This window comes from Pezoporus wallicus, unplaced genomic scaffold (assembly GCF_028554395.1).
Source record: "Pezoporus wallicus isolate ANWC-B61680 ecotype Strahan unplaced genomic scaffold, APGP_CSIRO_Pwel_v1 contig_14159, whole genome shotgun sequence".
NCBI classification, from domain to species: domain Eukaryota; kingdom Metazoa; phylum Chordata; class Aves; order Psittaciformes; family Psittacidae; genus Pezoporus; species Pezoporus wallicus.
The window spans coordinates 56,070-82,377 of NW_026642380.1; the positions used below are offsets into that span (position 1 = coordinate 56,070).

General features: G+C 50.9%; 1 protein-coding gene and 1 long non-coding RNA gene across 2 annotated transcripts in view; one reads left to right on the forward strand and one right to left on the reverse strand.

Moving 5' to 3' along the window:
• Positions 1–26,308, reverse strand: part of RBM41 (RNA binding motif protein 41) — a 65,961-nt gene that overhangs the window by 39,632 nt on the left and 21 nt on the right. The window lies entirely within an intron of this gene.
• LOC130610063 (uncharacterized) overlaps positions 1–26,308 on the forward strand; it is a 138,404-nt gene that overhangs the window by 14,396 nt on the left and 97,700 nt on the right. The window lies entirely within an intron of this gene.

Below are 26,308 nucleotides of genomic sequence, written 5' to 3' on the forward strand. Positions count from 1 at the left end.
GTTATTTCTTTCCTATAATCTTCCCAAAGAGGAGACAATTTCTCTCTGTGTCTCTGTCTTCTCCTTCAGGAAGATTCTGCTTTCAGAGAGTGATGCTGAACAACCAGTCCTTGTTTTTCCTTCCCCCCCTGATTGTTCTGTGCTTATTTCAGGGCAATCTGATCTTTCCTAAGTGCTTCATCTCACTCCTTTGCTCATTCTCACATTAGGACGTTTCTCACCAACCTCCTCACAGGTTGCAGCTGACATCTGACCCTGCTGGATGTGCCAAGTGTTGGTGAAGTGCATGATTCATCTCCCTTCACTCAGCTTAATGCTGGGAGGAGCACTTTGCTCTTCCTTGCTATGCGTGTGTGTGCATGGGAAGGGGACACAAGCAGGAGCACCACAGGCAGAACCGGGGTTGTGACGAGGCAGTTATATTGAGGACCATGACACAAAAGCAGCAGATGCTGCAGGTCAAGGCAGAGATGTGTGAAGAGTTGACAGAATCGAGGAGGGGGCTCTTGGCACAGGCACAACCTGCCTGAGCCTATGTTTAAACATAATCAGCCCCACAGCTCCCAGTGCAATGAGGGCTGGTTAGGAAGGAATGAGCCGGTTCAGGAAAAGGCAGAATCATCCCAAATTCCAGCCTTCCCCAAGGCCTGAAAAGTTTCTTTCTGCTTCCCCGTGTGTGTCTCTTTCTCCCAGGTTTTGAGATGCAGTCTAGGGCAACAGTGACACAATCACAGGAGTGCCCTCAGGTTTTGGGGTATTTATCTCAGCCCATTGAAATATTTGACCACATTGGGCTTTCTCATCTCAAAGACCCTTTGCACCTCTCCTCTCTATCTTCACACACTCATTTCTGAAGAGAAGATCATAGGAAGGGGCCAGCGCAGTAACTGTCCACCTGCAACCCTTACAGACCATCTCTCTTTAACTGTGAGCCTCTTCTGGGGATCCCATTGGCCTGGCAGCTCACTGCTGATGCTGCTCAGCACTCATTTTAATCCATACCGTTTAACTTGGTGGTATCACAACCCAGCAAACACTGCCAAGGCAGCTAGGCTGTATTCACCTAAATAATTCTCTGATTCTATTTGGCAACCTAGCTCCTGCAGCTGCTCAGCAGAGAAGAAAAGAGCTATAGACCTCTTCTGGAAAATTCTTTTCCTATTGGAAAGCTGCATAAAAAAGGATAGGAATGGAGAGGGACACAGCTGAATTTGTTAACTCATAATGAGATGAAGTAGGCAAGCCAGATAGTGGCAGAACAGGAACTGTAGCAGATGTAAGCATCAATGCTTGAGCTTAATGATGCTGTGAGCTTTGGGTGGGTTCCACCTCTCACACACGCCCAAGTAATGAGCATCAACCACCCCCATGGTTCTTATAGCTGGGGACCCAGGTGACGGCATCTCCTGACCAATAACTTTCTTCCTGGAGGACTCAGATTCCTGTAGCCATATCCTTGAAGCAGAGCCTCAGGTGGTGCCATTGCAAGTGGGTGAGTATATAGAGGGGAATTAAAGACTGACTTCACCTGGGATATCAGTGCTACCTCATCTGGGCTGATCCCAGATGCCCCTGAGCCAGAGCTTCCACCCAGGAGGAGTTAAATAGATGCAGAGTAGCACTGAGAGCAGTTGAGCAAGTAGGGGAGGTAACAGAGCAGTGTGTTATGCTCATGGCATTCCTGGATATACAGCAAAACTGATTGACAGGGCAGAGGGGACAAAGCTGCATGACTGCTGTACAAGAGACAATCAGGTAACTGGAAGATGCATGATTTGTCTTGGCTTTGGGACTGTCTGTGCTGTGCCTGGAAGGTTCATGAAGCAATTGGCCAGCGGCTGGATGTGGGAAGCTGTGACAAGGTGAGAAATGTTTCTGGCTTTGTTCTGGGTCACAGGCACTGTATGAGGCTGCAGTGTCAGTGTGGCTTAGCTGGATATATCGCTCCTGGTCAGCAGCAGCTGTCAGAGCTGTAACAAGCTCAGGGGGGAGCTGGAGATGCTGTGAGAAGCTACAGGAAGTGACAGGAAAGCATTGAAAACACCACCCTGGCCCCAAGTACAACTTGCATTGTGAGCTGCTTTAGTTACTTGCTGTACAGACCTGGATGATGGTGTATCTGTGGGGCTGCTTGGATGCCAGTGCGGATGTGTATAGTGGAGAGTGGGGCAAGGCTCTGAGGCTTGGTACAGAGAGCACCAGCAGGGCTGAAGGGTGCAGGTACAGCTATATGGGTGTATGGAGTCATGTAGGGGTGGAGCTGTGATGTAAGGCAGCAAGTGACAGGCTAAATGGTGCATATGGTGGAGTGAGGCAGCAGGGGTGAGATGTGCATTGGGCAAAAGCACAACTGGGAGGAGAAAGAAGCTATAGAAGTTTCCTTAAACCCACTGTGCTGAAGGGAAAGGTCAGGGCAGACGGTTGAGCACTCTGGGCTCAAGACAGATGAGATACCTCTGTTAGAATGTCACCAGTGCTGGAAATCCTGTGCCAAAAAGAAGCTGCGGGAAGGAGACTGTGCTTGGAATGGCTATGAGGTGTCTAAGAAGAGCTGAGGACTAAGGTCACATACATCTACAGAACTGGGAACCCTGTCTTGCTCTAGGGGCCAGCCCAAGGGGGCACATGGCAATTACTTCTATTGACAGTGGATGAAAGGGGGCTTGGTGTTGGAGCAGTGGGAAGTGTGGCTGCTGCTCATGAACCCTCTCAAATGCTTACAGCCGCCTGGCTCTGTGCTGTCCTTGCTGCACCTGGTGCTGGGTAAGCAGAGCTGGTGTGTGAAGTGACTGGGTGACAGGCTGCTGTGCCCTGGCCTCGAGCAGTGGGTGTCTCATCTCATTTTAGGCCCACATGTAAACGGCTTCTTGCCTCTATCCTTTTCCATATTTAAAGCGGGCCTTCTTTAATTTAAAGATGAACAAAATGAAACAGAAAATCCCAAACAAATGCACAAAACCCAAACCGGCCAAGCCTTTGCTCTAGGAACAGTAGGGGAATAGGTAAATGGGACGATTGCAGTTCCTATTCTGCAGCAAAGTGCTAATTTTCAGGCCAGGGTTCAGTCACCTCTTGGATGAAGAGAAGGCTTTCATCATCTAGAAAGATCCCACAAGGTTGTCCTGAGCCGATGCTCAGATAAGAGTGATGATGGTGATCAACGGCTTGCTGTAATATGGGTCCTGAATGAAAAGAATAGCTGATGTAATGCAAAACCCCATTTCTGTTGCTCTCTTTACCCATGATTTCCTCTTCTTATGCCCTTTGAGTTTATTTAAATTGAACCTCTGCTTCTATTTGGAAGTAATATTTTTGTTTTCGTGAATAAAACATCTTTTCCAATGCTGTTGCCCCTCCCCAGGCCACAGTCAAGCAGCATTTCAGCCTAGTTCCTTAAATCAGGAGAGCTGTTTATGTCCTTGGAGAGTGGAATAATAACATCTGAAGAAAGCCAGGAGACACAGCAGGAATTCATTTGTAAGTTAATGAAGGCTGTGCAGTGCAGCGTGAGGATGGTCAGGACTGTTCCTGGGCAGCATTTACCAAACTGGATTTCTTTCGGAATTCTTCTCCCTGGAAGAGTCATGGACCAGCTTAAATGCTGCTTGCATGCAAGTTTATTATAACATTTCTTGATACAAAGCTGTACACTGCGTAACGCAACAGGGTACATGACAAACCAGGAGGAAGTGTGTGAGAGGGATCAAAAGAGAGGATCTACTTGTTATGGTTTACCCAAAGGAAACAAAAAGACCATCTAGGTAGTGGGTTTGGGGGTTTATTTGTCAGAATTTGCTACCTGGACACAGACTAATGCTTTGGTACTTGTTGGAGGGGCTAAGACTGAAGTGGAGATGGGAGGACCTGTGTGCTGGGTTGCAGGCATTAGCCTGCTATGTGAAGTCCAGAACCACTTGGAGGAAGGTGTCAGTGACCTGCATAGGGCTGAAACTGTGACACCTATGGGGTGAGCTAAGCCAGAAGGGATGGTGGAGTGCAGGAAGCAGTTTGTTGAGCAGTTCTTCCTGCTTCGTGCTTGATTTGGAGGAGTCCCAGGCGGGCTCTGACCTTGTTACTCAACATGGGGATGTGGGTCCCTCAGGTGGAGGGTGGCAGTTTAGAGCCCTGACCCTGTGTTCACTCCTCAGTGGTTGCTACAGCCCCAGCAGTGCTCTTTAACTTTGCTATGTCTGTATGTTTCAGTTGGAGGCACTCTAACTTGCAAGGCTTTGCTGGCCAGTACATTGTACCTGCAGGCATAGAACTGATGAGGGCCATGTCTTCTCTCAGAGGGATGTTGTCAAGAGATTAGTGAAACTATTTCTTCAATAAGCCTTGCATGCCATGGACACTAGAGCTGGTGGGACTTGAGGCCTCTGTAAGAGAGCAAGTTAACTCACAGACTACTGTGCACTGCGCTGTTTTGATCTTGGAAAACAAATCTTGTCAATTAAACTGGAGGGGAATGAAGGGCTTGCTGTTAACCTTTAGCATGGTGCAGTGGGGAGACAGTTGTCCTCTGCATGTGAGCGTCTGTGTGATCGGCTCACTTGGTGCCGGGAGGTGGGGAAAACTCATTCCAGGTTTGGGATGAAAATTCATTCCGGGGCATCCCCCTGCAGAGGAGAGGAGGGGGACGAGGGTGGGCTGCGTTCAACCATCTTCAGAAAGCGAGATCCCCGATTTGGAGGTGGAGAGCGTTCGGTTGCTGCTGGGTGACAGCTCTCCTCCAGGCAGAGCTGTGATGCCCGGTGACATGAAAGCTGGGATACAGCATCCCACCGCCAGAGAGAGCCACGCTGCTCGGTCTCTCCCAAACCGCTGTGTTAGACACGCAGGCATTGGTCGCTTCTGTGCGGTGGAGGTTTTACTGTTGGTAGCTGCAGAATAGCCGAGTCCTGTCTTTGGAGGAGGGAGGAAGAGCCCGAGTTCCTCTTCCCTTGCCAAAAGTAATCTTATGTTGCTGTTTCCCACAGCTCCAGATCCTTTTATCATTCTGAAGGAAAATTGGGTGGTTTGGGCTTTCTTTGAGGAAAGCAATGGAATTTGGGAGACTGGACTTGGTGGTAACTGCTATTCCACGGGTTAGTGTACAACAGGGTAGTTGGAGGGTTGGCACATGAATGTGCATTGGCACCTGCTGGTGTTGAGCTATGTTTCATGTGCACGTACACACACAGGTAACAGCACTCTTCTCACTCATTCTTTTCTCTAAAATAAGAATCCAGTATCTATCTACCACTTTCTGAGCAAGCATATTGACTGGTGGCAGAAACGGGGGCTAATAGCAGCTGCATTCCCACCTACATAAGCCAGAATGCAGCTCTGAAACCCCAGATCATATACTTTTCCCAGCAAACATGCAATATGCTGGAGCAGCTGAACTCTTGTTTGCATTTTGTGAGTTTAGGAATTGGGCATCACAGTGTACAGCTATTGATGAGAACCTGCTGGGGACCTCCCTGAGGCAATGAGACCTTGCTACCCCCTAAGTCTAGGGCAGGGTTCCTTAAACCTGCAGAGATTCTTCCAGTGATGACTGGAAGCATCAGATTGGGTGTCCTGGCTCAATGTAAAAGTGCTACTGCAGGGATCTCTCTGATTTTGTTGTTAATGCAGTTCCTGCTTTCACAGGCAGTATGCAGGGCACTGCTAGGGTTGTTCCTATGATGATGCTACAGTGTGTGTGTGTGTGTGTGTCTGGGTTTATTGGGGTTGCACATCAGGATTTTCTGGAGCACATTAATGCTAGCTTTTCTTACTTGAACACCTGGTAAAACCAAAGCACATGGAAAACCAAGCGGAACTGAAGAAACACTGGTAATATTTCCCTGAGAAAGCTGGGAGTGAATTTGTCTGCAAGATGTTAATCAGAAGAGGAGCTGCTACAGTAAGCAAGGGCAACTGTCCCCTAGATTTGGGATTACTCTTGTGATGGGGGAAAAAGGGGGTCCTACAGTAAACAGGCATGAATGCTACAGCTTTGCCTCAGAGCTTAGGTGGACAGAGCAGGCCAGTGGTAGTATATTACAGATTCCTTGGGCTATGAGTCAGATCCAGACTTGTCACCATCATGTGGCTTTCCAGTCATAAGGATGAGTTTGTCCCCTTTACCACATGCATTGTGTGCCTTGAAAGAAAAGGAGCCAGAACTCAGTTCTGTGGCTTACTCTAGCACAGGTCTGCAGCAAGGCATTCAGTGCCTGAAAGAACAGACCTGCTTCTGCTTCCTCTTTCCGCACACACAAGCGGGCACTGAGGTGCAAGCAGTCCATGGCCAGCTGCCCTCCTGAGCCACAGGCTGGAAAGAGCCCCTGGGGTTGTCAGCAGGGTTCTCCCACCCAGATAGGCTCCTGTGCTCCTTCCTGGAGGTGGATGCCTTGGAAAAGACCTTCAAAATGTGCTTCAAGTATGGTTAAACCAAGTGGCCTTTGCATGGGTGGACAACTTGCCTCAAATGAGAGCCATGAGCTGAGCTGACAAAGCCTAGTGTCTGTGGATTTGTCTTGCAGTGGACATAGGAGAATCTAATACGGACACTGGTGATGAGAGCAGAATGCGCCTGTCATCCACGTGGATTCAGGCTCCTGACAGGGCCTGAGTGGGCACACTGGTTTCCCTGACTTGGGAGCATCAATAGGTTTATTTTCCATCCAGATTCTTGGGCAAGGTGTAAAAAATAACGTGGTTCCAGCTAACACTGATAGAGCACAGAGGTCTCCTAGTAATTACCCACCAAGCTCAGAAGTTACTGAGAGTGGGAGGGGAGAGGAGCTGCAAACAGTGTGATAGTATCAGCTGCCTCTTTCCTAAAAAAACCCTGCCAAACAAATACAAACTGGGGAAACAAAACTGAGATTACTTGGGAGAGGAGGAGAGCACCAGATTTGTGGTACCATAACAGAGCTGTGAAGAACCCAGAGCAGAGTAGCTAGAGGTGATGTACGTGGTGCTTGTGGTAACCTCACAGACTCGAGGTTAACCCCTCTTAACCATGTTGTGGACCTTTCTGTTCCCAACATCTCAGGCTACATGATAAAGCTGGAAACGCCATATCTCATAACTCATCCATATACAGGTGAGGAAGCTGTAGGGTGCAAGCCTTGCTTGGTTAGAGGTTAATCCTTGAAAACCCAAGTGCCTGTTCTCCCAAGGCTGATCATCAGCTTGAGTCTTGGGTGAAAGAGATGCACTTGGCACCTGAAGATCCTGTGCTTGTTTCTAATGGGTTCGTTTGGATCAGATACTGGGGTGGCCACTTTGGATGCCCTTCCCCAGACCTGTGCTGCAGTGCAAGTGGGGGTGGCATGTGCTGTGATTGAATGGCAGTCTCCACTGACCAGAGCATCCTTGCTGGTATGAGCCGTGCTGACTCAGGATGCAGCTATAGCTAGCACAAGTGAGGCATCCAGAAACTGAATGGTTTCTTTTTCTGTCTCTGATTTATCTTGCTGAGATCTGGTCTCCTGACTTCCGGCCTGGCACTTGCTGCAGGCTCCTTCAGGTTGCTAAGGGAGGTAGAAATTCATCCTAAAGTCTTAGTTCCTTATTTGCTGCTGATGTGTGAACTCTGAAGCGGCGTTCGATTAAGATAACGGACTAGCTGGGCAGGAACTGTGGCTGCCCTCTTATTGATGCGATGCCAAGCCGGCTGTGAGCTTTCAGTAGAAAGTAATTAATGGCAAAGCCAACTCCTGCAATCCTGCAGAGCCTCTTCTGTTTCTTAGGCTTTTAAAGGCAACAGGATCACAGTGGCTCGTCTTTCTTCTCTAGCCAGAAAAGGAAAAGCACTTAATCCAGTGACCTCGCGTTCATCTTCTGCCCTTCATTAGCACCATATGTCTACCTCTGCCTGTTGAATGGCGACTGTGCCTATCCTCGTTGCTGGGACAATACAAATATTGTTCAATTACAGCAATTCTCTAAATGCAATTGCTCAATTGCAGTGTTAATTGAATTATTTGAGTTTAATTATTCCATTAGGAATTCTGTCCGCGCAGCCCAAGTTTCTCGCTTTCTCCCTGGGCTAGCGGCACAATGCAGCATCTGGCCGCACAAGGAAGGACTGGTTCTCCTCAGGCTGAGACAGTCCTCATTAGGCTGCTCAGAAATGATGCTCTCAAGTTCCAGGAATAAGTGTTGAGGCTGCAGAGACCTTCTTCAGTGGATGGGTCTCCAGGCACAAAGATACCTGTGAGCAGGGAACAGGGACTATAAATGCAGAGATAACTCTGCAGGAGATTCAGTGTCAAAAGCCCACAAGAGGGGTTTGTGGGTGACGGATCTGCTCTAAGAGAACGTTGGCAGAAATCAGAAGGACCAGGGGCACAACGTGAGCCTGTAGTGAAGGCTGCGTGTAGTCAGACAGTTGCTAAGGGCTGCTCACAGGCCATGTAGGGGCTGAGACAGGACCTCAGAGCAAAGCTCACCAGCTCTTGTAGTAAACTCACCTGAGCAAACAAAACAGCTGTCTGCTCACAGGAGAAGTACAATGAAGGGAGTTAGGGTTAGGAAGACGTAGACCTGCATGCCTTCAACCCCCTTTGAAATTCCCAAGCTGTACACATGCAAAACTGGAAGCTGCTTTCCAGGCTTCCTGAAACAAGAGCTCCTGCTTCTGTACAGGGAAGCCTGGATGTCTTATCCCAATATCCTGACACTGTCATTGCTTTTTCCTTGCTCTCAATATCATGAGGAGCCCTTGAGTGATGGGGCACACTATGATTGAGTAGAGTACTTAAATCTTCCCCTCCCTTCAACCATATGAGCTCCCTTGGTGGAGGTGAGACCTGAAGCCACCAGTATAGAGCTGTGACAGGGGAACTGGAAATAGCCCTGCCTATCCCATCAGGAGCTCTTCACCCACATCATCTTCTCCTGTTAGCAGAGCTCAAACCATAATGCATCTGTTCTGCAGCAGCCCGGGACTCTGGCACAGACAGCCCTAGGCTTTGTATTTAACACCTATGCTGCACTCTGTAAATGCCTTCCCTTAATATCTACACTGTGTTAAAGCCCCTATCCTATAGGTCTGTGAGCAGTATCACCAGTGGTTGTCACTTGTCAGTCCTGCTTTGCAAGCATCCCTCTGGAGCCCCTCTGTAGCAGGTGGAGGCTGAGCATCCTGCAGATGCAGGATAACGGCAGAGAACTGCAAAGATAGCGACTAAAAAGTCCCGGAGGCTGAGTGATCCCAGTGACTGCTCCTGATGTCTTTGATGCCACATCTCCCTCATGGAGCTGCAGAGCACTCAGCAGCTTGCTGCTCAAGATGCTTCAGCCCTTTGCCTGACACCGGTTATTTGAATTTTCCAGGCTGTTTTCTGTATTAATTTCCATATTCTCCAGTATTACACTTATGGGTGCTCTCTGTTATCTTCCTCTACATGCCCATGTGTAAACACATGAATGCCTTTCTGCACCTCCAGCCTGCAGCCTCATCTCTGTTTGAGGGATGTTACTGTATCAGCATTATCTTCACAGTCCTGCCTTTTTCCTATTTAACAAGGAATTGGATATCCATGCCTGCAGTGCCTCAGTATCTTTCCCCTCTGTACCTGCTCTGTTTTCCTGCCTATTCTCCAGGATGTCTCTGCCATTCTGGCAGAGCCTCCCTGTTTAATTTCTGCCAGGTCTGTGAAGCTCAGTCTTGCCAAGCTGCTCTGATGCCAGTGGATGTACCAAGGTACTGACTGGGGCTTTTCACAAGCACCCACAGCAGCTTTCTGCTGAGGCTTGCTGGCTATTCCTGTGGCAAAATGGAATGGACTTATAGAGAAAGCAATAACCCGCAAATCCTTCATCCATCACCCTCTGCCTCAGGCTCTGGGTGAACTCTGAAAGCCCCACCTCCCATTTGGAACGGGAAGGAGCTCTGAGTATCACTGGGTACCCAGCATTGGCAAGGGGCAGTGCAGCAGCACACCTTGCGTGAGCTTGAGCTGTGGCAGGCATTAGACACAGGCTCTTGGGGACCAAGCAGGAGCCACCCTGCCAGTGCTGGTGCCTGTGCTGGGGCAGGTTTGCTATAAATCCATACCCATTTACGTCACAGGCAGCCAGAGCCAAACCCAGAGGGTATTGGAACGTGGCCTTCGGATGTGTAATTGTGTTCTTTTGACTCTAACGCCTCATTTAATACTTCACAGTCTTGGCAATGCGTTACTGTGCCCGAGACACCCACAAAGGGTGGGTGAACATCCTGCAGGTGCAGGGCGGGGGGTCCAGTGACTGACATTTACATTGCGAGGCAGGGGCTCCAGAGCTCGTGCTTCCTTAGCTCCTGGCTGGAAACGTGGGGTTTGCAATAGCCTCCACATCGGTTTTTAGTGCTGATCCAGCTGATGCTTTTGGATGGTAAAGAAGAGTAGGGATGGTGCTGCTTTGGGAAACCTTGCCTGGGGGTTGTTTTTAAATGGAAAACCTGGACTAAGGTGAAACCATCAAGAAATGTATTTAGCCCTTGATAAACCTGAGTCAGAAGCTGCTCCCCAGTGCTTCTGTTCTGAACCGCTTCCAGATCCTCTGAATACACTGGTTTAAATGATTGCTCTTCAGTTTGGAAATATTGGCTCTTCTCTTGTATCAAATAACACCTAATGTCACTGTGGCTGAATGTGACTAGGATAAAACTGCCTGCCTTATTTTTCCCAGTGTGTTGGCTTTGTGCATTTGGCAGCATTTGGAGTTGAATCAATCTTTCTTTCTCCTCCTGTACAGGCACTTCAGTTCTGCTGATGTCAGGGTACAGCTCTCATACAGGGAGAGAAGAGGAGGCAAACCATGGCTGTGAGAACATAGGGAAGGGGGCTGCAAAGCCCCAAAGGCTGGGAGGGAAGCTTGAGGTTAGTGCATGGAATCACAGAATGGTTTGGGCTGGAAGGGGGCTTAAAGCTCACCCAGTTCCAACCCCTGCAGCAACAGGGACACCTTCCACTAGAGCAGGTTGCTCCAAGCCCCATCCAACCCGGCCTTCTGTTTGTTACTCCAGACACCTTTGATCTCACCTTTGAGGTTTTTCTTTGTTGTCTTCTTTCTCCCATTTTTTCCTTTCCCCAGTGCTGTTCTGTGCCTCAGTTGTGAAGCAGGGACAACACTGCTACCTTCTGAAGAGGGCCAGCAGAGGTCTAGAGACCTCAGTTTTGTGAGTACTGAAATCCTGCCATGCAGTGGGATGTGCACCCGCTGCAACCCACGAGGTGTTTCTCACCTTATATGTAGAAGCTGTCCTTACCTCAAAGCTGACTGGTCATCAAGGGAATGGCACCAGATGTCCTGAAGAGGAGTTGTGAAGGAAATGTACTCAAGTACTTGGGACCTGTGTAGACTCCTGGCCTCTGGATGGGGTGGAAAAATCACCTTTGCACGCTTTGCTTGTGCCCTGGGACTCCCACCACTGCCAATGCAACTCTGGCACATGAATCGCATGCAGAGCATCCCCTGTGCTGTGAGTGTCTGCCTGTTTGTCACAGCTGCCCTTTCCTTACCTCTTCAGGTGCTGTCTCTTCTCTCCATTGCTGTGGATGATTCCTTTCATTCTCTTCAAGAGGCCTCCTGCTGCCTCTTAAATATTTTCATTTAAATACTGCACCCACTCCAGAAGCTGATAAGGCTGAATGAGCACAGTGAACATTGTGTCTTCAAGAAGCGCTTTCTGCTTTGGCCATGAGGCTGGGGTTCGATCTCCATGTGGGGATGCCAGGACTAAGGCAGGCAGGAGGCAGCTGAACAATGCTCATCCCATCCCAGTGGCCATGGCTTTGGGATGGCCGTCTAGAAGGACACGTGTTTAAAGGACACGTTGCCTTAAGGCACGACAGGGCATCATCACCCCTGGCTGCTCCTTTGACCTGCATCTAGCAGACAGGCTGCTTTCCCCCTTGGCAAGCCCAGCCATGCTGTATCATGTTGGAGGTGGCCGGGGACTGAAGCCATTTCGCATCATTTCACACACAGGAGGAGTGTTTTGGGCTGCAGCAGGAGAGTGTGTGTCCAGAAGATGCTCTGCAGCTGACTGACTGCCCAGCATGGCCGGCTGGGTCTGCAGAGGACCGCATGCCGTGCCATCTGCCTGATGCAGAATGAGATGCCAGTGAGAGGGCAGAGAGCCCTCATCTAATTATTGCTGCTATATTTATACTTCAAAGAGGGGAAGTGAGCAGGAGACCCACACTGGTGCTTGGAGCTTAGTGCCCTTAGGTGGGTGTATTGATAGACAGGGCATTCCAATTAAGACTGTTCCTTTGCATGTAATTACTATCCTTTTCCTTGCCTGCCTCGGAGCCTGGACTGCCTGCAGTGCTCCCTGTGGCAGGAGATGGCTGTGGGAGAGCAGGGGTATGCATCCCTGGGCAGGGAGCAGGATATATATCATACAGGAGGGTTGGACTGAAGTGGAGAACAGCCTATCCTACTGTGGGGTTTATAACATCCTATTGGTCCCTGCCATGCATGGAGTAAAATTAAATTCACCATTCTGTTGCCTGGGTTTTCAAATTGCCATTAAGGGATCAGAGTGTGTTCCGGCCCTTCATGCCTGGGTGCTGGCAGCAGGCAGGGGAATAGAATAATTGATTGCTTTCCCCCTGCAATCCAGACTGGTTTTGATGTCAGGCCATTCATTGTGGTAGCTGGAATACTAACACAATTCATTTGAGCTGCAGCCCTGCAAATGGGTGGCTTTAGTAATGGCTAATCCAGCATGATGGATGAGCTGGGGGGATGCTGCTGCTGAGTAAGGAGAAGGCAGTGAGAGAGAAGCAGCAACGGGCTGGGACCCAGCAGGCTCTGTCCCAGCTATGCCCAGCCAGCACAGCAGCTTGAGGGGCAGGTATCTGTGTCCTGGCCCCTTTGCCCAGCTTGATTGCACCAGAGGTAACATCAGAATTAAGGCACCTGATTGTTGCCAGGTTAATGAAGGGATTGCAGGTTTTCTCTCCATCCATCCTGCCTGCAGCCCTTCTTAAAAATGAGGTTTGTTTAACTAAAAGTACCCTGGGGCTGCCAGCATCCTCAGGTGAATGAAAGGCAAAGCTGAATGGGAGAGAGAGGGAAGCAAGAAACAGTAAGATTAGTGATCTCAGGGGAGAGCAGTCATGCTAATAAGCATCAGGCAGGGGCTGGAGTGTTCCCCAGCATGGATCCCAGCACAAGCTTCCCATGGATCCAGCAACTGGTCCCCCCTTCCCCAGGCAGAAGCACATCGCTGTGCTTTGGGAGTGTTGCCACTGATTTACACTGGATTAAGTGGGAGGAGAAGTGGTGACTGTGGTCCCAACCCTGCTTCAAGGAAGGGGTTGTGCACTGGGTAAGGTCTGATTGCATCCCAACCTCTAACCAGCTTGTACTGAGAAGTCAGTTCAGGGTAAGGCTGTAGGCTCAGGGAAGAGGATGCCTGGTTCAGTGTGTATGGAGGGGACCATGCTGGGCTCTCATCACAGCACCTTTCCACAGGAAAAGCAGTTTCCACACCTGCATGCAGGTGAACAAATTGACTTTAAATGGTTTCAGATCAAGAAGGAGCCTTTCTCAGTTATCGATCACCTGCTGATTACTCCAGCACTTGGAATTCAGCCTGTAAATAAGATTATAGGGTAGGTCTGAAAAGGAGGCAGGCAGATGATAAGATTCTGCTCATTTACAGTAAGCTCTAAGAGCTTTTCCTCCTCTGCCCCCCCTCCAGCTTTATTATGAAGCCCAATAAAATACCCTGGGGACAAGAAGGAAGAGAGAGGAGCAATTCAAAGGGAACATCAAAAGCACCTCTATCCATTTTAGTGTGTCACGTAACAAGCACAGAGAACTGCTCCCAGCTGAGCACGGTGCCTGCTCCGATGTCTTCTGTGGGTCAGATCTGCTCAGCCCAGGGCTTCACCTCCTCCCTGCTGCAAAGACAGACCCAAGCCCATGTGTTTCTGTAAGATCTCAGCTAAGTTTGTGTTTTGATGGTGAGCACTTGGCGTGTTGGATGGGGAGGGCAATGCAATAGGGCTGCTCTTGCTGCCTTCAGCCAATCTCTGCAAAAGAGGAAAAAACCCAAATGCTTTGCAGCTAAAAATAATTTATTCCTCTTCGTTCTCCGTGCTGCTGCAGTGCTCTGCTCCGGGCTCCAAGCAGTGCCAAGTGGCCTGGATCTACCAAGACAAGCTGAAGGAGACTGTGATTTAACGGCAGGACGTTTAAGAGCTGTGCACACCTTTGCCAGCCCTGGAAGCAGCAATCTTGTGGTAGCAAGCGGAGTCATGGGAGTTACTGAGGACATTTAAACCTGGGAGAAATGTGCTCTCTTCCACTGGACACCAGTGGCAGGTTTCTCCCAGCTCCATCATCTGTGGGCAGGGAGAGTGTTTCCCTCCTACGAGCAGCAGCCAGGACATTGCCATGGGGAGCTGTGCAGGCACTGTCTGAACAGCAAGGATCCCATGGACCATTTCTGTGGCTGCTGCTACTTTAAGGAAGGGAACAATCTCTTTGTTTTGAGTTAATTTAGGACCCAGCACCATCCAGCTCCAGGAGGGGCATTCCCCCTGGGCAAAAGTGTTGCTCCAGCTTTCCCATACAGGATCTCAAGGAGATATAGGAGCACTTGGCCTAAACCTTGCTTTTCCCCATGAACCTTTGCAGTGATCTGCTCTTGGCAGGAGTTGTGCCAAGTTGTTATCCTTCAGCCCTGTGTCAGGGAAGGCTGTAACTCGCATCCCTCCCCAGAAAGATTTGGATCCCCGGTGCTTACAGCAGCTTGTGCCCTTGCTGCTGGCAGTGGGGCATCTGCGCTGTGCTCCTGCTGGGGTTGCACACCATGTGCAGTGCTGACAGTGGTCTTTCAACAATCGGGCCTTTAAATATAGCAGAATTGACTTGAAAATCCTGATTCATTCATTTTTAAACACCAGCTCTTGGATTCTTATCCCGCTCTTCTAGATGTGCATCCCCAAGCATCCCTGGGTATTCATGAGATCTTGAAATTCAATCCTCAAAGAATACATTAAATTTTACCTTTTCAAATGGTCCTGTGATTTTGGAGGCTGAGGTCTGAAGGAAAAACCAAACATTGTGAGATACATGGTGAGATACTGAGGAACAGCAGTGTTTTGTGCTGGTGGGATTGGGGCATCAGGAGACCTTTGGGGCAGTAATGGTCTGTGCCAGCTTAGGTCATTTATAATGTTGATTGAAAGAGTTTGATGCCGAGTGGGTTTGCTGCAGGAGGAGCTGGAGCTGCAGCGCAGCGTCCCTGCTGTGTGACTCCCATCTTGGATCCATGCTGGGGTGCAGGGTTGGCACCTTGCTTCCCACCCTGGCAGGGCAAAGCCAAACCCGGCAGCCTCTGTGCTCCAGCCAGCCACACTCTGATCTTGATTTGTGCAGTAGAGACTGCACAAGCCCTTGAAGCACAAGGTGTGGGATCCCTTTGTCTTTTGGGACCTGTTATCAGTGGCACTAATGTGGATGTATGCCCCTGCTTAGGGCCTGCAGTAATGTCCTAAGTGTTTCCCACAAACCATGAGCTTCCCAATGCATGAACTGATGGGCCTTGTGCTTTCAAGGCCCTTGAGCAGATACCAGCTTTTTTTCCCATGTGAAAAGGAGGTGAAAGCCTCCATTTCCTTTAGGGCAAGTACTTCTGCTACTGATCCACAGACCTGGGGCATCCATGGAGTACTGCTTAGGATAAGGAGAAAGATCAAGTGTCTGAAGTCTGTGCATGTGTGGAATGCATTTCTGGAGGGGATTGTGCCTCCGGGGGAGTATTCAAAGGCATCAACAGAGCCTCTCGTGTTGCAGCCCTTGAGCCATGAAATCGTTGGTATGAAGCTTCCAGATCTTTGCAAGCCCAGCTGAAGGTTCCTTCCTTCTTTGTATGTTTTCAGGCCCATGGACTCATCCAGCTGCTTTCAGCAGGCCACCCCAAAATCCCACCTAGCACTGAAGGAATACCCACCATACTTCACAGCCCCGTTGCACTGGAGAGGCTGGGGAGGAAAATGCGTTTCCAAAGTGAGAGAAGTGCTCTCCGACCTTCCAAAAGGCATGAACTGCCCACAGGAATTCACACCTGTGCTGACAGAAACAATGCCGTCTCCTATCCAAAGGGGTGAAAAGATGGGAAAAAGTTATGAACAGCTCGAGAACTGAGTGTTGAGAATAGAAATACGCGTGTAACCGTGCCTTCGTCTCTGCAGTGCATGTCTGAAATGCAGATGCTGGCTGCTGGCCCCTCTGTGCTGGAGCCAGAGCCTGGGAAATGACCCAGGAAAATGCTCAGCTCCTGGGGCTGGGGATGATGCTGGAAATGGCGACGTTCTCATCCCAGGATAGGAGCCCCTGTGCCCGAAGTGGGGAGTGCTTGAGCAAGGGCAGAGGTGTGAAGAGCAGATCACAGTCCTTCCCAGGTGATGTTACTCCTACCATCCCTCTGGGAATGCAGCCATAGTCCTCCAGGGCCAGGCAAAGGTCACTTCTGACCCCAGGTACATCCTTCCTTTCGGCTTGCTATCCGTCAGGTCCCCTTTAAGTCACATTGACAGAGAGCTCCTGGGACTAGGGGCTCCTTGCATGTACCAGACCCATGTCCCACTGCACCAGCACTTCCAGCCCTGCAGGGTCCCCATCGTGGAGGGATTTATAACGCAGGCAGGGAACAGGGGCATGAACGCGTGCCAAGACTGAGAATGCCAATATCCAAATGCCTTCAGTTCCTTCCTCCAGATAAATCACTGCACGACTCTAATTATCGCGCCTGCCCTGGGTACACACCGGCTTAATACGGAAAATGAGTGTGGAGGATTTATTGCTGCTGATCCTTGATCTTTCATTTCTGATATTAAAACATGTTTAATTCATTGCAACATAGATTAAAATAAGGAATGTCACAGGCAGCCTCTGGTTTTGCTTGGAGAGGATTTGGTTGCCGGCTGAATCGATGGTGAATTTTGATTCCACCACCGCAATTTCTCTGGCTGTGGATTTATGGTTGTTTAGACACCAACAATAGGAGTTATTTCCCCTGGACAGGCAGGTTACAACAGAGCTTGTACCCTCATTGGATGCAACAGGAGTGAGAGGTGTCTGAGGTTTTACGCTTTCCTAAATAAGCAGCTATCTCTGTCAGTATGAATGAGCTCTTGCTTTTGGAAAACATCACTTTTATGGTACAAGATCCTTTGGCCATCAGTGCTGTTTGCATGAAGTCTTCACCTAGCATGAAAGCATTTCTCACGCAGCCTGGGAGCGTGCTGCAGAGCCAAAACCTCTTTTGCCAGTTTTGCTTTTGAAAACAGCCCTGGTCATTCACACAGGGCCTCTGCAGCTGCTCTGCTGTGAGCAGGCTGCTCAGGAGCCAGGGAAACAGCCCTGCTGCCTGCAGCTATGTTGGAGGCACGCAGGAGCATCAGTAGACACTGTGAGGATGAAGACGCATCTGAGGTGAGGGAGCACAGGGCATGTCTGTACTGCGGGGCATGTGAGGAGGGAGGACTCCTGGAGGAAACCCTTCTTGTTAACAGGCTGGAGGGAGAAAGCCCTAGCAGGCCAGCAGCAGCACAGCTCAGTCTCTTCCAGCCGATGCCTTGCCCCTCGCTTCCTCCCATCTCAGCACTGAGCCCTTGCTTGCAGATGCACAGGTGGGATGAAGGACATGGGATGTGCCCCAGAGGCGTTTAACAGAAGGCATGCCGAGCCCCAGACCTGCCCCAAGGGAAACCTGCCACCTGGGCGCATTGTTGTCCTGTGGTCAAGACAGGGATGGGGACGTGGCAGTGCTTTGCATTGCCATGGCAACCCACAGAGGATGGCCGTGCACATCTGCATCTCAAGGGTGAGCCCTGGCAAATCAATAACCTCACAGGGCTGGGGACAAGTCATCTCTTATGGGGCTGGGGAGAGGGATGTCTCTGCCCTCTGAGCATCCATTTGCTCAGGAGCAGTTTTGCCCCGTACCAAGACAGTGAACAGGAGCTGCTGTTTCTGTGGCCACAGCAGCCGAGCCCCAGAGGTGACATCAGTGTTTTCCATACCCATGTTTCTTTCCCGACTCCATTAGGGAGTTTCTCTCCCAACGAGGCTCTCGGTGGAGCCTCGGTTAGCGCACGGTAATTGAGAGCCTGCGTCATAGCGAACTGATGGGAGCTGGCACTGCCCGTGCTGATGGAGCTGCTTGATTAGGAAAATGCTCTTGCATTTCTAATGTTGCAGAGGTTTGGGCCAAGAAGCTCCTCAGAGGAAATCGGCAGCCTTGAGATGCTCTTGCAAAATGCAACGCTCCTGCGGCTCCGGTGGGATGCTTTTGCATCCTCATGCTCTGGTGTGACAGTTGTGTGCCGGTCATTCAGCGCCTCCCCTCTCATGTCTCATCATCATGGCCCCACATGGGAGCGGAGCATGGCTGGGGTTATTCCTGCTTTTCCTGAAACCGCAGATCCATTCGCACCTCCTGGAAAAGGAGGTTTTGATGAGCCCCACCACCCTGGGCCTGGGTACAGGCAGCTCTGCCTGTTGGGTTTCCCACCCTCCTGCCATCCCCCCTGGGGGGAGGTCCTGCCTGGTCAGCCTTGCCCGGCCCTCGGGAGCCCCTCTGTTCTGACATGTCCCTGGGGCACATCCCAGGGCTTCCCAGCTGCCTGGCATGGACACAGGGCTGTGGCATGCGTGTCCCTTGCTCAGGGCCAGACCTTTGCCACCGCTGCCCTTCCCTACCTCAGCTCTTCCCCAGTCAGCACTTACAGCCCGTGTTTATTTGGGGTTGATTTGTGCTGCGGCAGAAAAGCCATTAAGGCGCTCTTGTTAGTACAGGAGGGAAGAGGTCTGCTGTGTGCCTGTGGCCGCTTTAGAAAGGCAGGATGAGGGCAGTAAATAAGGTTTCACTCTATTACAGTGATTGGGAAGTCTTGAACGAGAGCAGCAGCCTGGTGGGGCTGCAGAGAAGGTGTTCTCCAAGGGGCAATTGCAGAGCAGCAATCTGCCAGCGCGGCGCTTTGGTCTCCATTTATCTTTCTGCTCAGCCACAGATGGTTTCAAGCTCCTTGTGCTGCCTGGGCTGTCTGTGGTGGCCACAGGTGCCTGTAGGACAGGGCAAGGTGGAGGGCTCCTCCAGCAGCAGACATTCAGCACTGGCTGGGTTAAGGGCAGCAAATCTGGGGATCATGAAATGATGTAAAACTCAGGAAGGGTCTGTGCTGCCATGGGTGGTGTGGAGCCAGAGCATTGTCTGTCTCCAGTGGGATGTAGAGGGTGGTGGAGGTCTCCACTCCTGCTATCTCCCTTCTTGACCTCAGTACATCCATGTGGTAGCTTCATCCCTGATGCAGGGATGCTCTTCTCCCTCTCAGTGCTGGGAAACTTAATTGATAGCATTAATGAAGCATGCCTATCTCTGCTGCAGGTGTGCAATGTATGGGTCAGATGAAAGTGTCTTCAGCCCCACAGAGGGTACATGCTCTCAGCACTGGGTGGTTATAGCCCTAGGTTTCCCCTGCTGCTGAGTCACAGCTCGGCTTGGATGCAAAACAAGCTGTAAAGTTGCTGTTTAGGGTTTATAGGTCCCCTGGTCTATTACAGCATGTCTGAGCAGCTCCAGGCTGGCAGCAAGGGCTGATCGCAGCAGGATGCTGCCACAGCACCAGGGACACAGGCTCTCTCCCACTGGAGAGAAAGGAACAATGGAAAGGAGCAATACACACCCAAGCCCTTGCTGTGCTTAATTCATCACTCTGAAGGGCACCACCAAGCGCCTAAAATTAGACTCCTGCCTCCTAATTTAGGTACTTCAATAAATAGTGATTGGCCTCTTCCTCCCTGGCACCCAGAGGCTTCCAGGGAGGTGCTCTGTTCTTGGGCATGTTGGAGCAACCCAGCAGCACTGGGTGTAAGAATCCCAAATCCTTGTGTATTTACTTTGGGTAGAAGTCAGGGCCTGGAAAAGGAGGAGCTGCAGCAGTTTCCCCATCTCTGGAGGGGAGAGCCCTCCTGGAGCAGCAGGCGCCTGAGCGGCTGTGGCATCCAGCAGCCCTTCATTAGCATTACAAATAAGCAGCTTGGTACCCAGCCTCAGCATCCCCAGGGTGGGCTGGGAGGATGCACCTCCTAGTTATGTTCCAGGGCATTTCTGATACCCCAACACAGCTCCCCTGTAACACCTTTCTGCAGCCTCCCCCAGCTTCCAAGAGGGACCAAAGCAGTTTGATTGCTCTCCATCCCATGACAGGTAATGGATGCAGTAGGAAAGTGTTGGACACAGTCAGCAACATGCAGACCTAGATGGGGCTATAGCCTGGCACAAAAGGAACCACAGGGGCAAAGGGGTGTTACCCTGTGCAGGTGCTCTCTGCAGTGGGATCCGTTGCTCGCTCCCTGTCCCTGGAGAGAGAGAGGCGACTGCCTAGCTGCTCCGCACGTGAGGCTGCGGCTGGAGTGATGCGAGCACGTTCCATAGTGCTCGTGTCCCATTAAGAAAAAGAGCAGAGTTCCTGGGAGCTAAAAATAACATCAGGCAGAGCGGCTTGGCCAGGAGACGGTGCGGGAAGCGGGGGTGTGGAGCAGAAGGTGTAATTTCACTGCCGGCTCCTCCAGCAGCAGTGTGCACGGAGCAGGGTAATGAATCAAGTCTGCCACCGCGGAGGTAAATCACTGCCGAATGAGCAGCGTGTGTGCCGCCGTGATGAGCTCCCTGTCTGACCCCAGGAGCTCAGCCGCGTCCAGGGGAACGTGGGGATGTTTTGGGTGAGATGGGGTGGGAGCTGTAGGGCCCTGGAATCTAGTAGTGACAGGACTGCTTTGGAGTATGGCAACCGCTGGTAGTAAAGGAGTGAGTTAGTGAATTAGAGGATGTAATTACCGCAGCTCCTTCAGAGCCGGCTCTGCCTGCTCTCCTGAGCTGTCAGATGCTCTCTAGCAAATGCCTCCATCTTCTGTCCGTGGCCAAATCAAAGCTATTTATTTTCTCCTCAAGATCCAACTGCTCCTGTTTTACCACTAGTTGAACAGCAGGGAGAAAGAGCAGGAGGAGTGAGGAGGGTAGAAGTCCATGCAGCTCCTTGTAGCAGGATCAGTTGCACCAGCAGATCCAATCTCCATGTGACATGGAGGGGACAGAGGCCACTGACCCTCCCTTGCAAAAGACCTGCAGCCATGCTGGGGGAATGATTTCATGCCCTGACAGTGGCATAGGGAGCAAAAGATTTAACACCTTGCCCTCCAGGTCCTGCATTCCAGCATGGGTGACTGATAACCCCAGCAGGCTCCTACCACAGCCTGGAATCAAAACAGCAGAAGCAAGCCATGGTAACAGATCCAATCTGCAAAGGCATTTAGCTTCCAGCACTGAGCTGCCTGGCAGCCCCAGCAGCTCTGTGCAGATGGACCAGTCTAGTCAGGTGAGGAGCTGGAGAGCTGCAGTCTCCCTGGATGCCTCTGGTGTTTCTGTGCTCTTTATTTGCTGCTCCAGGATGGAGCAAATGGCCGGTATCCATCCCCTCTCCTGCATCCAGCCTGGTCCTGTGGGAGCTTCCTGATGGGTCAGCACTCATGGCAGCACCATGGAGGTGCCGTTCCCTGGGTGCTGTGTCCATGCAGGGCTGGGTTTGGAGCTTGCTCTGCACCTGGCCCCCTGGCCTGCCCTGAGCTTTGGGGTGAAACCGCATACGTGTGAGATCCCAAAGGTGATACCTGACAGGGTTCTGGAGAATCAGCAATGAGTGGGAAACGGAAACTCCTTTTCCTGTCCTCCATGGTGAGGAAAAATCTGCTGTGTAGGACTGATGACTTCTTAATAACACCGGACGGGAGACTTTGATGTCCCTTTCCAAATAAGCTTCACTTCAGGCTGATATCTTCAAGGGAGGCTGATTTCATGTCTGAGAGGCAAATCCACAAGGGAATTCCTTGCTACCTGCTAAATCCCTGTCTTTCAACTCTGCATTTGGCCCAGATGTGAGCGACTGCAGCATCCCTGGTACAGAGGATGCCATTCCTGGGAGGAGCATGAGATGTGAATCCAGGGCTTCCCAGTCTGTTTGGACCAGAAAGGCTTCCTAGCACTCCTAGAGCAATAGCACTGAGCTGACCATGTAACTCTTTACAGACAAAATCGCCCATTTCCTGCTGAAAACATGGAGCTTTGCCTCCAGTGAGTGCCTGTGGCACGCAAACTAATACTCATCCAGCTAAATTACTGTGTGAAGAACAGCTCTTTTTTTCCCCAGTTTGAAGGGTTGTTTTGCTGTAATTGGAATGCATTTCTAATTACATGTTTAATTGAGGCATTTGGGGATTGAAGAGAAAGAGGCTGGGCTGAGGGATGTCTTGTGTAAGATGGGCTTTGGGCACTGAAGAGGCAAATCTGGGAGGGGCAGGAAAGTGATGACTTGGAGGCTGTGGTCTCTATGCCATGGCCACTGTTGGGCTTTCATCCCCAGGCCTGGCAGCCTCACTGCTGTGAGTGGGGCAGATGCTGCTACCAAACAACTCTGTGATGCTTCAGGAGTCGCTGTGACACCCTGAGGACCACAGTCCCCAGCCTGTGAAGGGTGCCTGTGCCCACCCTGCAGGTCCCTTTATCCCAGCTCTGTGCATGCCCCACGTTCCCTGGCTGTGAAAGCTGTAGAAGTGTCTTTAAAGCTTCACATCAGTGACCCTGGGCAGAGAGAAGGTGAAGGGAGAAACCTCCTCACAACTGCAGTTCTGAAAGTTCCAGGTCTGTGTCGCCTGTGTTGCTACCCTTCGCAGCATCCCCTGCAGAGGAGCAGCTCTATAGTGTCCTGAAACAATTGCAGGTGCTGGTGTGTCCTGCCTGCTGGTGACAAACCCTTTGGAAAAGGCAATGGTCTCCCCTTGCTTCCAGCTTTGCTCCCTTGTGCCGCTGCTCCACTCTCAGCTGGCAAGCCTGTTGCTTATATAAAGTACCAGCTCTCAAGCACTGATGGAGCTGTTTGCTTCCCACCCCACTGGGCTCTGCAAGCTTATTTTAGTTTTTTCTTGGTTTAATGGGCTGTTTACTCCACAACAGCCTTCCCTCAGCACCCAGCAGGAGAGACTGAACCATCACCCCAACACGCTCTGACTATTCCCACTGAGCCGCGAGCAGATGCTGCAGCTCTGGTTGCTGGGCTGGGGTTGAATGCTGGTCCCCAAATCTCACTGAGCTCATTTCTGCCTGTAAAGGACCTCCTCACTTGGTTTAGAGTCTGAGGAGCTTTGTGCAGGTAGGGCTGAGGGTGGGACGTGCACCAGAGTCCTGCCATGTCGTGACAGTGCAGCTATAACCAGGCGACAAGGATCTGGCTTGACAACTGTCAGGCTTGTTTCACGACAACTGCCAAACAGCCATCAGGTAGTCATGATTTCTCCCACTCACTCCAGCTTGGAGTGAGGGATAGAGTAGGAGGGGGCTGCTCTGATTTTCTTGCAGAAGAGAGAGAACCCAGGTATGCACAGATCCCTTTTCTATCGGTCCCCACTTGACCACTTGTGGTCCCCACCTTCCGTCCTCATCTGATCTCCCCTGTAAGCTGCTCCTTGGGCAATGAGGGCTGCACCAGGGCAGGTGTTCTCACAACAGCAATTGGTACCACCATCATCACTGGTCTGATCAGTGGCTGTGCTCACTGCTCCATGATACCTGTGCCACATGATACCTGTGCCATATCTTCCTTTACCCAGGCCTCCATCACTAGGGTAGCTGTGCCTGCTGGTATTGGAGAGAACAAGAGCCCCCTTCTTGCTTTCCACGAGCTCTGTGCTGTATGTTTCTCATCTTGGGCTCACCTCCATTCTACTGCTGTTTCTGACCACCAAAAGCCCCAGCAGAATCTCGTCTGAGGTTCCTCCAGTGTTGTATTCGGTGGTGAAACCCCTCATCTTGTCATCACAGGCAGTGAGAGTCCCTGGGGGAGAGCAATAGAGCAGCTAGTCAATAAGAGGCTAATCCAGCACGGAGCAGAGCCATGGAAGGGCAACAAGTGTTGCAGTGGAAACCCAGCAGTCTTTATCTCATCCTGCAGCAAGGAGCTGGGGACATGCAGTGCAGGATGCTTTACTGGCACAGCATCCATGGGAAGTGTGGGCTAAGAGATGGATAACATGTGGTGGTCACATTGTGAGACTAGAAGATGCCAGAGGAGGTTCTCTGAATTAACTGTACCTGGAAATGAGCCTCAAAACATGTGAGGAGGGCAGAGAATACCCCCAGGGCAGCTATTCAGCACCTAAGGAAGAGAAATCACTTTGTGTTTCACTCCTGGGCAGTGTGCAGGACAGGGAGCAAGTTGCACATGTCAGAGTTTCCCGCAGCTTTCCAACCCTGACCTAACATCAACTGCAGAACAGGCTTCTGGAAAGAAAACTGGGCAAAAATAAGGAAACTTGGCCAAAGAAGCTGCTGAAAGAGGAAAATTCTCAGAGATGCTCCTGCTTTTAAGCAGGCTCCATCCCAGCTTCCAAACAGAGAAAGAAAAAGTGACAGGTATATATAAGCAGGTGGCTGCAAACAAACAAATCCTAAATATGCCACAGTGAACAGCTTCTGTTTTGTGAGACATGTCTCCATGCACAGGCAGGGAGAGAGACATTGGTCTTTATGGCATGAATCCTGAGCTTTGTTGCATCTTCTCAGACTTCATCCTGGAAATGTTTTGTACAAGTTCCTTTCGTAGCTGTAAAGGGCAAAAATGCCAACGGGTTTAAAATAACCATGTAAAGGAGGCAATTAGGTGTCAGCAGCCAGCTTTCCGAAAGTGCACGTTGTGCTCAAACAAGGCAAACAGGAGAGGACATTTATTTGGGTGAAGTAAATGTAAGCCTCTAGGATGAGACAAGTTTTAAGGGAGGACATGCTGACAGCATGAGAACGTGTAATAGAGACTATAAATGTGTAATAAAGACTGTGCCGATATCATGAGGAGGCAGGCAGGTATGCTGTGCTGGCTTGTTGGGTTCCTATGCCTGCAAAAAGCTCTAAGAGAAGGGCCTTGCATAGACCCAAAATGATTTTCTTTACCGTAATGCCTGCCATGGAGGATGTGAGCAGGTCACACGTACTGTGCCCTTTCCTATGGCAGATGAATCTGAAGAACTCTCTCAAATTGAAATGTCAAAAAAGCTTTTTGGAAGATACTGATGAAATGGAGAGCAAAGGATTGCCGGGGTCAGGCAGGATCTCCCTAAGGGCTCTGGAGGAAGAGCAGCATGGAGCTACTGAGCTACCAAGGGGGATCAGGCACCCTGCTGCCAAAATGAGCACTGGTGGCACACAAATGGGAGGCAGAGAGTGTGGCTGCAATAGCTGTAAAAGCTTATAGCCAGCAATCCACAGACAAGTCCAAGTTCTGTACTGAGCAAACGAGTTGCTTGGAGCTCTGATAAAGAATAGAACGGGTGGATTTGGAAAGAGGTATAATGGAAGTCAGTCACATTTTCAAAGGAGGAATTTGTGGCTTGCTAATCTATTCTTTCTTGAGGCTGTTAGCCAGCTAATAGTGTACTTGAATTCCCCAAATCCATGGTAACCTCCCTCCCAGCCCTCATTTCCCAATCTTTTCATGAGAAATGCACACAAACCTCCTTTTGTTCATTGATAACGTAGTTTCCTTAAAAGCTTTTGTTGATCTTTTTTTTTCCCAGATAGGGAGTAGTGAGGTTACCATGGAGTTACCTATGGATGGGTGAGCAGACAGCCCCATGCGTTTGGAGAAGGGATAAAGAGTAAGGTGGTAATGTTTGCACATCATATATGATGTCTAAATGTAATTAAAAACAAACCAACCCTAATGGAGCACTGCAGAAGGGTCTCATGATGTTGAGTGAGCGGATGACAACATGGCAAGGGGTATTCACGAAGTGCCACGGGCAGAGGGGGTTGCAGGAGGAGCAGGGCAGGCAGAGCGGGGCTGGTGCTCGGGCACGGAGCCTCCGCCGCTGTGGATGCCTGCCGGGGCAGGCCGGCTGCGCACCCAGCAGCGGTGGGGAAAGCACCCAGGCTGCTTGGAAGGCGAAAGGGCGCAGAGGGGAGGTCTGCGGTGCTCGCCTGCAGGCCTGCCTGGACTGCCTCCAGCGGTGCGGGGCTTGGGGAGGACACCCCGCAGAAGGCACCAGAGAGATGCTTGCGCTGGGGATGGAGCTGGCGGCTGCCAGGAGCGCACCTCGCGGGCGAGGGGTTCCTCCGGTGACCGCCGATGGAGTCCCAGTCCCCCGGCACGCACCGAAGGTGACCGTCCCGGCGCGGCCGGAGGGGAAAAGGGGACGATACCCGCCGGTCCCCCGGGGCGGGCGGCCCCTCGCATCACCCCATAGCCCCCCGAAGAGGGGTTGCGGGGTCCGC